The sequence below is a fragment of the Camelus ferus genome, chromosome 3 (assembly GCF_009834535.1).
Source record: "Camelus ferus isolate YT-003-E chromosome 3, BCGSAC_Cfer_1.0, whole genome shotgun sequence".
NCBI lineage: Eukaryota > Metazoa > Chordata > Mammalia > Artiodactyla > Camelidae > Camelus > Camelus ferus.
In genome coordinates, this window is record NC_045698.1 from 103,742,944 (window position 1) to 103,757,797 (window position 14,854).

The window sequence follows — 14,854 nt, forward strand, 5'->3', positions numbered from 1 at the left end:
GGAGAGCTCTCTGATACGTCCGCAGAGCCTCCCGTTCGGCTTGGGAATTAGAGTTCCATTCTGGTCTTGTGTCTGGGGCTGCATTCCAGGCCCATTCCTCCACATCGATGGTTTCCTCTGAGGCCTCCTCTTGTAGCCATTTTCTAGTTTCTGTTATGATCTGCTTTCTTTCTTTAGAATTGAAGAGTGTCAGGAGCAGCTGTTGAATGTCACCCCAAGTCAGCCTGTGGGTCTGGAAGATGGACTCTAGGAGGTCAATCATTGCCTGGGGTTTTTCCGAATACGGTGGAGTGTGGTGTCGCCAGTTTAGGAGATCTGTTGTACTGAAAGGCTGGTAGTACAGGATGGAGTGGCCAGGCTGTATGGGGCCACCATTGTTAACTTGTTGGGGCTCTTGGGTCTCCTGGAAAGGCATCCGGAGGGTGGCCGCTGGCTGGGCGACCTGCAGGACCGAATGGAGTTTCCTCCCCTTGGGCTCTAGGCTAAGAGTCCGGGCCACCATGGCGGCACAGGCGGTGATGGCCCGTCCGGTAGAGGCAGCTGTGGTGGAGCCGCAGAAGCAGAAGGAACATTTGGCAGGGGCAGCATTGGCAGGACTTCATGGTTGCCCTGAAGGACTGGCCTCGTTCTTTTTTCATCTTTAATGTCGGGACCATGAGGATCTTATATTGTCCCTGTCCATTCGTGTAAACCTGGACCCATGGAGGCAAGGTTTGGGCGATTGTTAGCCAAGAATCAATATATGGGAATTGGTCGCGGTGCCCTGGGGGTGTGGTGATTATCCAGTGTATAGCCCAGACAGCTGATAGGTCTAGTGTACCTTCTGGGGGCCATTCCACTCCAAAGGTGGGCTACTCTGACTCGCACAACGTGCGCAATTTTTGTGGTGTCAATTTAATTCCATAGTTTCCTGAGAAACCCTTTTTAAAATTTTTAATCATGCAGTCCAGAACTGTCGGCTTTGATTTTGAGGATCCCATTACTATTAGTTGACAGATTTTATGGCCTAAAGATGTGGGTCTGCTTCTGGCACTGAGAACTGACTGTGACCCCAGTATCTTCGTCCCACTCCTCAAAACAGTGGAGTTCTCAAAAAGCTGGCTGCCTCACTGGGCCTAACATCTGCTTGGCTGCAAGTGTTGCCAATGAGTTGGGGTTTCCACATTAGGCAGGCAATGCTGAGACTCCCTCAGGCCTGGATGAGCTCCAGGGGTCCCTGTATAAAGTCTTTTTATAGACTGAATTGACAAAATATGAAGCCAGGATGGCTGGCTGGTGGCAGAATAAATTAACCAAAATAAGAGGGGCCTCAAAAGAGAGCTCCAGCCAGTCCTGGGTTGGTTCCCTCTGGTTCAGGTCTTGTGGTCTTAATTTTAGATAGAGAAGTATATTGATGCTGATTAATCACGACAGGATATCCTGGGGGACTGGTGACAAGGTTGTGTCAACCTCTTTAATGTAGTCTCATCTTAGTCCCTAAGGGCACAGGGGTCATTTACTCACAGGCTGTTCTATGTCCCTTTCCCTCCCTGTATAGCCACCCTGTGCTGGTGTCGCAAACGAGACAAAGGGAGGGTTTTTGCTGCGTCCGCCTGGCCACTCCCCTCGCGGGGACGAAGGTGCCTCTTAGCTTTGGCGGGTCAGTATAAACCACTGACTCCGATCAATACCCCGAGGGGCCGAAACCGCCATGAGCCGTATGAGGTCACCACGGAACCGCAGGTTGGGACTCACTCAAACTCTGTAGCAGAATGCCGTGGAGCTACAAACTCGAGCCTGATTGCATGCTTTTCAGGCTGCACATACACACGCACGCACACACACACACACACAAACACACAAGAGGTTATTTGCACATTCCCTCCCTATCACTGGGGCGTCCCTTATCTAACCTAATCTAACCAGATCTCCCTGTCGAACTACCGTCGGGTGGGGAGCATAACCAGATCTCCCCGTCAGACTACCATCAGGCAGGGAGCCTGGAAAATGTGATCAGACTCCTCTTCTGTCCACTTGGACAGAACCTGATTACCCTAACCTAACTATGGACGCTTCCCGGGGCTCCTACCTTATTCCTCCATGTTGCTTGGTGAGTTGGTCTGTCCCTCCACTGAGTCCGGTTGGGGCACAGCCGCCCGGAGAACTGAATCACCTCCACGAAGGAGGACACAGAATATTGTTGGGTAGCGCACCTCCTCGTTCACTCTCGGCGCTTCTGACCTCCAGGCAGTTTGCTCTGCTATCCCAGCAGCTCAAGGGGCCAGCGTGGTTGGAACCTCACTGGGACCTCCAAAAATGTTGTGGAAAAATGTGTTACTGCTCAGTTGTAACGGCAATCTGGAACCTGGTGAGAAACCAAGCAGCACTCAAGAGTTGGAGAACTCGGGTTTATTACAGCAGCAAGCCTAAAAGAGTTAACACTACAAGCGCTGAACCCCATCTGTAGATTTACACAGGCCTTTTATAGGCTGCCAGTTTTACACTTTGCAATATCATATGCAAATAAAGTATAACAGAAGTTGACCAACCAGGAACAAGCTTTGTAGAAATAGACCAATCAGGAGTGAGCTCCATGCAAATGAAGTACTACAAATGGACCAATCAGAAGTTAGGGAAGTGGACCAATCAGAAGTGAGAGTAATAGCCAATCAGGAGTGAAGGAAATAACCAATCAGAAGTGAGCTCAGGGAACCAATAGAATTCTAGGTGTAAGTTAGCCGCTTTAGAGTCAAAAAAGTGAGATAAAGCCTCTGGGCCAGGGAACTGGACGGTGCTGGGAGGAGAGCAGCGGCCCTGCCTAGGGATCCTGCAGGTCTTTTTATGGGGCTTCCCGCCTCATTGGAACATGTGTAGACGATCCCGGCTCTACAATGTGCCTCGGTTCAAAAAACTGATCTGAAAATGCCTTCACCTATCAGACTTAGAGCCCTCATCTGTAAATGGGAACAATAATTATAGTTATTTCACAGCGCTGACCAGCCAGAAAAGTAAATGAAGTATTGCATGCAGCAGGCTGATTGGAACATTTTGTGCTTTTTATGAAACTCTCACTTTTATAATTATAGCTGAGGATAGATTTATGGAGGGAGGTGGCCTTGGGTCCTGGAAAGGAGAAAAATTATAGAATGTTTCAGGCCCAAGTCCAGGGATTCAGGGGTTTTGGAGAATAAAGGCATCTGCAATTTATCTTCTCACTCTAGGGTACAAAGTTAGCGAAACATTTTACACATCTGTAAAGTTTCAAGTAAGCTACACTGGTTTAACACATTGACACTTGAACATAATTTCCCAAACCACATTTCCACAGACAGTAGTCCAAAAAAAAATTTTTTTTTTAAAGTTACCTCCTTGAATCCTATAAAGAGAGGTACTTGGGTCAAATATATTTGAAAAAAATCAGCATATTTGGAAATTCATGATGTATATTAGGATAAAGGCTCTGAGCAGGCCGATGTGAAATTCACATCTTTCAGCGTTAACCAGATATATTTGAATATGAAGCATTGGTTGTTGTTTCCATCGCTGCTGCTGGCTGTTGTTTGGAGTGAGGCAACAGAAGGGTGCACGCATGCATATCCTGAAGGATGGAGGCCCAAGGGACTTGACTTGGGAGCTCTGCTCTCAGATTATTCCCGAGAGTGCAGCTGGCTGTGAGCTGGCTCACTCAGATGTGTGCCGCCAGCTCAAGTGTTTGCCAGCAGGATGTCTAGTCCATCCAAAAAAGTTTCTTTGCAACAATTATGGTGACAGCAGGCATTGCTCTAAAGTAGTGGCTTGAAAGGGCAGGAATTCTGAAGACTCAGGAGCTGAGTAGTCTTAGCAGGTTGAACGAGGCAGCCATCTCTCTGGGGGAAATATCTTTGCAGCAAAGTGTAAGTGGCTTTTAATTAGCTGAGCTTCTGGGGGGTGGGAATTGGGAGGGCATAGCTCAATGGTAGAGTGCATGCTTAATGTGCACAAGGTCCTGGGCTCAATTCCCAGTATCATTAAAAAAATAAATAAAACTAATAATCTCCTCCTCCCCCCAAAAAAGTGGGGGTCTTAAAAAATTAGCTGAGTTTTGAAGATGTTTTATTATCCACTTGTTTCTAAAAACTTATAAAACTTAATTTACGACAATTCTTTCGTACTGTAGTTAACAGAGTGCATTAAAGGTCAGGGTGTTGGGTAAGGACTGAGAATGTAGGGAGTATGTGTTAGATGCTGGAAAAGAGGAAAGGAGGGGAGGAAAACAGAGAAAGAGAATGGTGAAGCTATGGTCTCTCAATTTGAGAGAATATATATATGTACATGCAATATATAGATTAATATCCTTATGATAAATCAGTAACTGCAGTTTTAGATTTATGTAGATGTGTAATTTGCTTTTGAAGGGAGTGGAAAAACCCAAAAGATAGCTGATGGAAATTTCCATTTTTTTTTAATGTATTTACAGCGATCTAACCTGTAGCCTAAAGTTCGCTGTGACTAAACTTTTGTGAATTACTTAGTATCTCAGGTTGCTGGCACTGCTTCATGACAACTTCCTGAGTCCCCCCCACCCCCCCACTCAGTCTAATGCACTGTGTCTTTGGAAAATCTCTTTACCTTAAGTGTTCCTTACTTTATTCCTCTGTAAACGGAGAATAACAAGGATGTTTCTGGGTTTTCATGAAGCAAACGATATACTGAAGTTATTCCTAAATATCTGCCTGCATACTGAGGGTTAGTTCCATGACAAAGTCATCAGGGGTACACAGTAGAAAAAGAAAAACAAGGTAAGTGTTGTGAGTGTTACATCTTATACAATTAAAAAATGGAGATAAATTCTTTCTACTCTGTGGTTTAAAATCTTCTTTATTTTACCAAATACCTTTCTGAGGTTTCTCCCTATTCCCCCCCCCCCCCATTTTATTAGTAGGAAGAATCTCAAAGTCCCAGAACTGATGTGCTGATGATACAGAAACACTGGACTCAATACAGATGTGAGTCAGTGTTCCCATAAATTTTGCTTTCATATGCATTTTCCTCTTTGTCTAGCAGTAGGGAGAGAGAGATAGATCTTCAGATAGAACATTTTTGGCTAAGACCGTCTCAAAAACAGTGTTTTTGAATAGCTGCCTTACACATGTCACTGGTGCCTATAGAAGCAAAGTGAATGGCTCCCAAGGGTCTGGCCCTCGTGGGTGCGGCCTCATTAGCACTGAACCTCTACAGACAGCAACAGCCCAGAGACCTGGGAGAAAGCCAGGGGAATTCCTCATCCAAGTGTCTCTGGCCACTGTCACAAAGCCAAATATGACTGATCTCCTGTGCGTCACTGGCATCCTCTGTCTCTTTTCTCCCCTGTTCACGCCAGTTGCTACAGGCTCATTCCTTAATTCACTTGAGAGAACGTCCACTGGGGTCCACTGCTTGTCAGGTACCACGCTGAGCTCTTTCATCCATTACTATCTCATTTAATTCACACAACAGTTGAGTGAGGCACATCTTCTTTTCCTCCTCCATTTTCACAAATGAGGACGTGGGGTCAGACGGCTCCGTGCTGTACAAGGGCCACTGATCAAGAGTCACCGGGTGGCATTCAAGCCCAGGTGTCTCATACTCTGAAGGTCACAGCGTGGACCATGGAAAGACACGTCCTTCAGTACTGCAGGGAGACCTAGCGGGGCAACAGTAAAAGCGAGGACTTTGGAAATATTCAGACCTCCGTTGTGGCCAATGTTGTTTTAAGTTTTTTGGCAAGTTGAGAAACTAATTGTGTCTAACATTTATGGTTGTTGTCATGACTAAATTAAATACTGTATATAAAGCCCTGGAATTCATAGTAAGCTTTTGTGAAACAGTGACGGTCAGTAATAATGTTAACAATAGTAATTGGGTGGTGATGTGAGTTGTATGAGACTTTGTGGGAGATGAGAAATAGATATAACAACATAGCAGGAAGCTTGGTGGTGGGTTCAGAGTTGGGTGGAACGCTTGAAGGATTGTAATCAGAGGTGAGAAAATCATCAGAGGTGGGTTCCAGGGTGGGGAGGGCATCCTTGTTGAGTCCATCCTGGTCTGGTAGGACCCTGGCACCCTTAGGGATGGAGTAGGGGTTTGGGTCTGGCCACCTAGTTCACAGAGCTTTGCTTCACCCCTGCTGGGTAGGGGCATGACCAGTGAGGGATGAGGGTCATGCAGCTGAGACCTCGGGAAAGGAGTTTGCATGGAAGGGCAGCAGAGCCAGGCTCCCGAGGGGAAGCCCTCCACCCAGGCTGTCTGGTGTGTGCTGAGAAGTGGAGTCAGTCTCTGGTTACCTTGGCCAAAAACTCTTTCTCACAACAGTCCAGGAACTGAAAGATTAGAATCGTTCTGGCAGCTTCTGGCATGTTCTGAACCACGACACTTGAATTTACTCCAAGGCTGGGAACCAGCTGCCCCGTGGAGTTAAAGATGAGGGAATTTCACATGTGCGAAAACCTGCAAGGGGAAATCTTGCTCTGGAAGGAAATGAAGTCATGACTTCTTGCAACACGGCATTTCCTCCAGATTGAGGGATCAGAGCCATGACTTCGACAGCTTCAGAAACGAAAATCTGCTGGTAGAGTGGATATTTAGAAGCTGGCAAAATTTTGTGAGTGGGTCATGTTTATCACTGATTTGCACACATTTCCAGTGTAGACAAGGCGTGGAAAGTGTTATAACTTCTCCAGAAGACTCATTTCTCTTGGTTTTTATCTTAGGTGTTGTTGTCTGAGCGGAGTGAGGAGTAATGTGCCTAATTTTAATAAATTTTCTTGCATTTCCTGTACATTTATACATATCCCCTCAAGAAATGATTTAGTTAAAAGTTATTGAGTGTCTGCTAGCTGCACTGTCATAGATAAATATGTATATTTATGGCCATGTGTTTATACTGTCATAGATAGATACAAATGTACATCTATTCATCCATCCATCCATCCATATATTTAACCTATTTTGGAATAATTATAGATCTACAGGAAGTTACAAAGATAGTACTGAGAGCTTCCTGTGTATACTTCACCCAGTCTTCTCCAATGATTACATCCAACGTAAGATCTTACATTCTTATACTGAAGTATAATGCTATATCAAAACCAGGAAACTGATGCTGGTACACAGTATGTCCAGTTCTATGTCATTTTGTTACATGCATAAGTTACTGTAACCACTCCCAGACCCAAGATACAGAGCTATTCTATCACCGCAAAGATTTTCCTCATGTTACCCCTTTATAGCCACACCTATTTTTCTCTTCCACCATCCCTGACCCCTGCCAACCACTAATTTGTTCTCCATCTCTGAAACTTTGACATTCTGAGAATGTTGCAGACATGGAATCACATAGAAGGTGACCTCTTAAGACTGGCTCTTTTCACTCAACATAATCCCTTAAGATCCACCCAAGTCACATGGATCAGTAGTTCATTACTTTTTATCGCTGAGTAATACTCTATGGTATGGTTGTACCACAATTTTTTTTAAGCAATTGTCCTTTTGAAAAGACATTTCGATTATTTCAGTTTTTTGAAATTACAAATAAAGCTGCTGTGAACAATAATGTATGGAATTCATTTGGACATAGGTTTTCATTTCTAAGAGGTTAATGCCCAGGAGTGTGGTAGGTTGCATGGTAAGTGCATGCACAGTTTTCTTTTAAGAAAGCACCAAAGTATTTTCCCGAGTGGCTGCACTATTTTACATTTCTACCCGCAATTGATGAGAGATCCAGTTTCTCCACATCCTTGACAGCATTTGGTATTGTCACTGTTTTTTATTTTAACTGTTCTGTTAGGTTTTTAGTAACATCTTATCATAGTCTTAATTTGTATTCCTATCAGCTGCATTGCCATATTTAAATAGCCTTATTGGGGTGTAACTCACTTACCACATAATTCCCTTTTAAAGTGTGCAATTCAGTAGTTCTTAGTTTGCTCACAGAGTACTACATCCATCACAACAATTTTAGAATATTTTTAATACCCCTGAAAAAATTCCTTATCCCTTAGCTATAACATTCCTCTTCTACCCCATCCCAGCTCCAGGCTACCACTGATCTATTTACTATCTCAGTAGATTTGCCTATTCTGGATTTTTTTTTTCTTACTTTTTTTGGAGGGGAGGTCATTAGGCCTATTTATTTATTATTAGGGTTTTAACTTTTTTTTTTTTTTGGCAGAGGTGCTGGGTATCGAACCCAGGACCTCATGCATGCTAAGCATGTGCTCTACCATTTGAGCTATACCCTCCCCTATTCTGGACTTTTTATATAAGTGGCATCAGACAATAGGTAGCCCTTTGTGACCTGTGTCTTTCCCTAGGCATAAAGTTTTCAAGTTCCATCCACGTTGTAACACCTATTGTTACTTTATTATTGCCAAATAAGGCTCCAACGTATGGCTAAACCACACTTTATTTATCCATTCATCAGGTGATGGATATTTGGGTGGTTCCACTTTTGGGCTATGATTAATCATGCCGCTATGAACATTTGTGCGTAAGTTTTTGTGTGGACATGTTATCAGTTCTCCCTGGCGTGCACCAAGGGGGCTAATCGCTAGGTCACATGGTAACTGTGTGTTTAACCATTCGAGGGACTGTGGACTGTCTTTCAGAACGGCAGCACCACTTCCCATTCCCACCAGCAGCGTATGAGGGGTCCGATTTCTCTATATCCTTGCCGGCAGTTATTGGTACCTTTCTTTTTGATTAGTGTCATCCTATGGATGTGAAGTGGTATCTTAACTGTGATTGCAATTCCCTGATGTCTAATGATGGTGAGCATCTTTGCATGTCTTTGTTGGCCATTTGTTTATCTCCTTTAGTGACCTATTTTGATACTTTGCTTACTGCTTAACTGGTTATTTGTTTTTTACTATTGAGCTTGAAAGATCTGTTTTTATATTTTAGACACAGATCTCTTATCAAATATCTGATTTTCCAAATTTTCTCTTATTCTGTGGGTTGTCTTTTTACTTTCTTGAGACTGCCTTTTTTTTTAATTGAAGTATAGTCGATGTACAATATTGTGTTAATTTCTGGTGTACAGCACAGTGAGTCATTTATACATATATATACATTCCTTTTCATATTCTTTTTTATTATAGGGCATTACAAGGTATTGAATATAGTCCCCTGTGTTATACAGTAGGACCTTGTTGTTTATCTATTTTATATATAGTTTAGTATGTACAAGTCCCGAACTCCCAATTTATCCCTCCTCACCCTCTCTTTCTCCCTGGTAACCGTAAACTTGTTTTCTATGCTGAGACAATCTTTAGAAGTACAAAAGTTTTTAATTTTGATCATGTCCCGTTTAATTATTTTTTCTTTTGTTGCTTGTGCTTTTGTTGTCGTATCTAAGAAACCATTGCCTAATTCAAGAGCATGAAGAGTTACAGCTTTTTTGTAAGAGCTTTATACTTACATTTAGGCCTACAATACATTTAAATTTTTGTATCTGGTGTGAAGTAGGAGTCCAGATTCTTTCTCTTACATGTAGATATCCAGTTGTACCAGCACCATTTGTTAGAAAGACTATTTCTCCTCTATTTAAACTGTCTTGGCACTCTTATCAAAACCAATTGACTGTATGCCATATTTTTTTAGAATTTTTTTTTTTTCTATTCCCAAACTCCAGTTCCTGAGAACTAAGCTATTTAAGCTTCCAAAGGATTAGCTAATGTTGATCTAAAGCTTCAGGAGCAAGGACTTCTAAAGCTAAGGAGAGTCACTTGTCCTTGATCTTAAATGAGATCCAGACACTTTTCAGAGAGCAACTTGAGACCTGGACAAGAGGAGATAACCCAGTGGCTTTGGGTAACTGTAGGGAGAAGGGGAATCAGGGAAAGGGGCTAGAGCACGTGACAATCCCAAGGGTCAACTTTACTGTTTCAGGTCCCTCCATACCCCCCTCCCCCCAGTTTTTCAGCTGTACTTTTGATTAGTCCTGGATTTTGTTTGTCTGGTCTCCCTCTATCCTCCAGGGTAGAGAATAGCCTCACTCTGGTTAAACATGCAAGATTGTGCATCAGATGAACACGGGATCCAATCCCGGGTCCTTTGTTACTTCTTCCCTGCTTGATGTCTTCAAACTTCAGTTTCTTCTTTTGCAAAATTGAGATAACAATTATGTCTACCTCAATGGAGGTTATGAGTATTGGATTGTACAAACAGCTACATAGCGCAGCACCATGGCATATTTAAAGCATCATCTATTATTATTTTCTCTATCCAAAATAAAATCTTATCTGCCCTGTGTCCTATTCCCTTGGATCCTGCACTGTAAGATGGGATAATCATTAGATATTAATGTCATATTAATGACTTTAAAAAATCCTACTAACCTCTTAGTAGGTTTGACATATTTTGGGGAGATGGGGGATAGTGGAGAAGATTTCAATTTCTTTTACTCTTCAATTTCCTGAGTGTATTACAAACTATTAATTTACATTTACTACTTGGGGGCTTTAAGTGTCCTAAAGTGATACTAGGCTTCCATTCACGTGTGATAGAAAGGGAAAAAGTCCGGGAATCTGTAAAACCCCACGGTCCTTCCACTTACTCCCAAGGACTGTAGGCAAGTTGTTCACCTTCTGTGAGCCTCCCTGTTACCACTTATAAAATGGGGGTAAAATACTAGCCTGGACTGTTGTATACAGTTGATGTGACATTCAAAGGAGGTAAAAACTGGGCTGAGCTTTAAAAATTGTAAAATTTGCTATATCTGTAGGATGATTGTGTTATTTCATTGAAATACACAGCAAGGTGAACTCCTGGCAACATATCAATATTAATTTTTTTTGTTACTTTTCCTTAGTGTTGTGCTACTGTATCAGGGTCCATAGGGAAGAGACTGAAGCAAAGCAGGGAGCTGAGTACAGAAAGCAGAGTTGTTGATCAAGGCTCTAAGATGTCCTGAAGGGTTAATGCTCAGGGTTTCTGCATTCTTTCCTGAAACCGTAGTGGGCTGGCTTTCTCCACGCCTCCTTTCTTAGTGGTATGATCTTTGGGAACAGGAAATAGATGAACTCAACTTATAATTTTAAGGGCCTTAATTTTAGGGCCAAAGAAATGGTCCCACAGGCTCTGGTCTGGTCATTTAAGAAATGTGATATTTCATTTTGTGTGTGCGCACGTGCGCACGTGCGCACGTGTGCACGCGTGGTAACAACAAACCTATTTGAAGTTCACCAATTCTCATAGTTGAACATCAGTTTCTTTTGTTACATTCAAGTATAATGGAATTATTTAAATAGGATCTCCTATAGAACGCCATCTCCCTAAAAGTAACCTCAGCCTCTCTCCTTCCATCTGTACAAAGAAAGATGTCGAAGATGACGGCCGCCTAATGATACTGATAATTCATTCTGTGTGGTATGATCTGGGGGGAAATTTTTACTGTGGTCTCTACATTTTCCTATATTTTTGAGGGTTCCCCACAATTTTTACTTTTAAAATAATTATAACCACAGTTGGGAAAATAGTACAGAGTCCCATGTAGTTTCTCCCTATGGCAACAACTTATGACTGCAGCACGATGACAAGGCCAGGACAGTGACATCGGTACAACACAAACTGCAGAATTGATTCAGATTTCACCAGTGTTCACGTGTGCTAATTTGTGGTGATGGAAGAGGGAAGAAAAACCTGGCTCCATATTAGATCCGTTCCTTTAGCTCTAACCCTGCGCTCTGTTTCCTGTGCTTAGTCATGCTGGTTCTGCACCTTTTGTAAAAGAATGTTGCCCAGAGCTTGAAATAAACAAGACAGCCCATTCTCAAGGCCCTGATCTTTAAGGGTATTAACACTTTTCCATTCACACAGAGATAAAGAGTTGCAGAACAGAGGACAACCTTTGTCTTGTTGGAGGTTTATAGGCACATCCTGACCTGACCTAGGTGGAGAGCTGCGAGAACAAAGGATTCTGAAGCCAAGAAGTCTGCAACAACCAACCACCCCGTCTCCACTTTTAAAATAAAAGGAACCTGAAATCTGACTTGGGGAAGACGGTTCTCCAGGATATTATTCTGCCACCTTTTCAGTCTGCTGGCTTTTTGGTCTGCTGGCTTTCCAAACAAAGTCGTTATTCCTTGCCCCAATACCTCGTCTCCTGATTTATTGGCCTATTGTGCAAGCCAGCCGTTTGAACTTGGTAACACTAACACTCCGTCTTTACTTAGTCCTCAGTGAGCACTGCTGTTAGAGTGGTGGGGGTGGGGCACGGAGCACATTGCACTTTATACGGATAAACACATACCTATTTCGAAAAGTCACATTATCTGTCACTCAGAGGGTAACCAATTGGCAGAAAGTTACCTCATCCTTCCAAAATTACTGGTAAGGATGCACTTGAGCTGGCTTGTACCAGCCCTGAAGGCCAACTGTTAAACATTCAGGAATTTTGTCATTGGTAGCTTGAAATCAACCACAGTGGAAGCATTTGCCCCAGAGAAATCTGCAAAGAGTGTAAACCAAGGCTCTCTCTCTTCCCAGAGCCTGCTTACGAGCATACCCCTGTGTGCCTGGCACTGACAGTCAGCTTGTCTTCACTGGTCCTCGTTCCCCATACGCCTTCTTCTCAACTGGGTCTCAGTAAAACCTTATTCCCCGGTAGGACATTTCCTTATCACTCATGATGCTTTTTCCCTAAGGGCTGTAGACCAGGGCAGCTAGTCTACGCAAAATGAATTTTCAGTTAATGGATTCTAATTCCTTAATAAATGGCCTTTCTCGGTAACTCCCTTTCATTTTGCCCAGGGACTTTTTGGAATATATTTTTTTAACTCCAAGGGGACGTCTGGGGCATGAGAGAGACAGGCAGTGGGAGTGTCGGGAGGTCGAAGGAGCCACGGCATCTCGAGTGCCCTCTCTCTTCCCACTAAGCAGGCAGCGCCAACTGTCCAGCGTCAGCACTGCCTTGACTCCCCCAGTCCCATCTTTTTCTCTGTAGGTCCTGGGAAGTCAGTGGTCCCTTCTGTTGAGGTAGATCATGGGAACTGGGAAGAGAACCTTGCTTTCAACTTGAAAGGGGGTCAAAAGGCCAAGGGAATCTCTGCAGATCACAGTGGATTCACCAGCTTTTACACAGTGAAGCACTCTATCCTTTCATCCTTAGGCAACAAAGTGTGTTTCCTGTTGCCCTTAGTTCATCACTTACAGACGGAAAAAAAGCCAAAACAAAACCCAAACTTTGCTATTCTGTCTCTCCCCTTGTCTAAGTACATTGCTCATTTAGCAGACAGTGTGGACTGTCGCATGGACAGCCTAATCCAGGTGCTGTGGGGGAGTATTAAATGTCCTCTCAAGGACTCACTCCCTGGAGACAAAGAGCACTGTGGTCGCTCAGTATAGTGGAAAGTGCACAAGCTTTCAAGTGACATTGGAGTTTAAATTCTAGCTTGGCCCCTTACTGGCCGAACCGACCCTGGACAAGTTACTAAACTTGTATGTGTAGGTTTCCTTCTTTGTAAATGAAAAGTTGTTAAAAGCACAAATGAATTACTGGGCCCCCACCCTATACCATGAATTTTAGGTATATTTTTACACTGTTTCATTTTGCTTTATTTAAATTTAATCCTTACCACAACCCTGCCAGACAAGCCGTATTATTTCCATTTTATGGATGGGAGAACTGAGCCTCAGAGACATTCATTAACTTGATTAAAGTCATAGAACAAATGGGGAACAGAACTAGGATTCAAAAGACTGCTCTGAAAAATTCTGACACTTGGTAGGGGTTCAGCCCCTGTTATGTTGTTCTTCATTTAATATATAATTAATTCTGTGTTAGCTATACTGGTAATTATACTAATATAATTATATATCATAATATATAGGATTATATACTGTACTATACAATGCATTAATTACGTAAATCAATTATATATATATATATTTTAAGTAATGGAGCAGCAAAATGTAATGGAGCAGGATCCTGTGGTGCCTTCCAGGGTCAGACCTCTCCACCATATCCTCTGCAGGAGCTCCTCTCTGAAGTACCCAGATAATAGTATCTTATGATAACAGTATCTTATGTATATTTCCTGAGTTTTTCAGATACTAAAAGCCACCACCAAAGGGAAGAAATTAACTACTTGATGATCCAGAGTGTGTGGCCCCCAGACCTTCTGGCACCTAGGAGCTGATAGCGTTGACTGCTCTGTTACCGCTACATCAACCAATCAGAGAATTGCGCACAGCTGATCACAGACTGTGACCATCCCCCCCACCCCGTTTCTTACCTGACCTTTGAATATGCTTTAATGAAACCCTTCGGGAAGTTTGGGATTTTCCTGGGCAAAAGCCCCTCTGTCCTCCTTGCTCTGCCCTGCAACAGAAAGAGAAAACCTGTCTCTGCTCCAAACTTCGATGTTTCAGTTTGTTTGGCCTCACGGTGCACTGGGCACATGAACTTGCAACCAGCAACAAAAACTTGGAGTCAGATGATCTAACCCACATTTTGGCTCTGCTATTTATTAATTCTGCCAACAGGCCAGTCATTTACACAAGTAATTCTCTTTCATATACAGGTATGAGTGAGGCATGGTAGCTGTTCAATAAATATTTGCTGAAGAATGAAGAAGTAAATGAATAAACAAATGAGCGAGTAATGTTTACAGTCTCTTCTGGGTCTTAAAAAGCGACTCTCCTTATGATGTACACAAATGCAGAATTCAATAGTTAATGCTCAAATGGCAAGTTAATTCTCAGTAGTCAGTCAGAGGTATCTGACCACAGTGGTTCCTTATACTGACCCCCTGTGGTGGCAAGGGGGTACTGCAAGGGCTATTGCACTGGCTTCCCAGCTGTCCTGATGTTGGCATTTTATTTGCCCAGGATTTGCCCTGCCATTTGTTTGCCCTTC

The 14,854-nt window shown here is 43.0% G+C and overlaps 1 long non-coding RNA gene across 1 annotated transcript; it reads right to left on the minus strand.

The window, feature by feature from the left end:
- Positions 1 to 580: 580 nt before the first annotated feature.
- Positions 581 to 14,470, minus strand: LOC116662761. Its single transcript, XR_004318783.1, has 3 exons — positions 14,232 to 14,470; positions 2,069 to 2,344; positions 581 to 692 (listed from the first exon to the last, which is right to left on the minus strand). It is a non-coding gene; the product is annotated as an uncharacterized LOC116662761 (long non-coding RNA).
- Between the last annotated feature and the right edge of the window lie 384 nt (positions 14,471 to 14,854).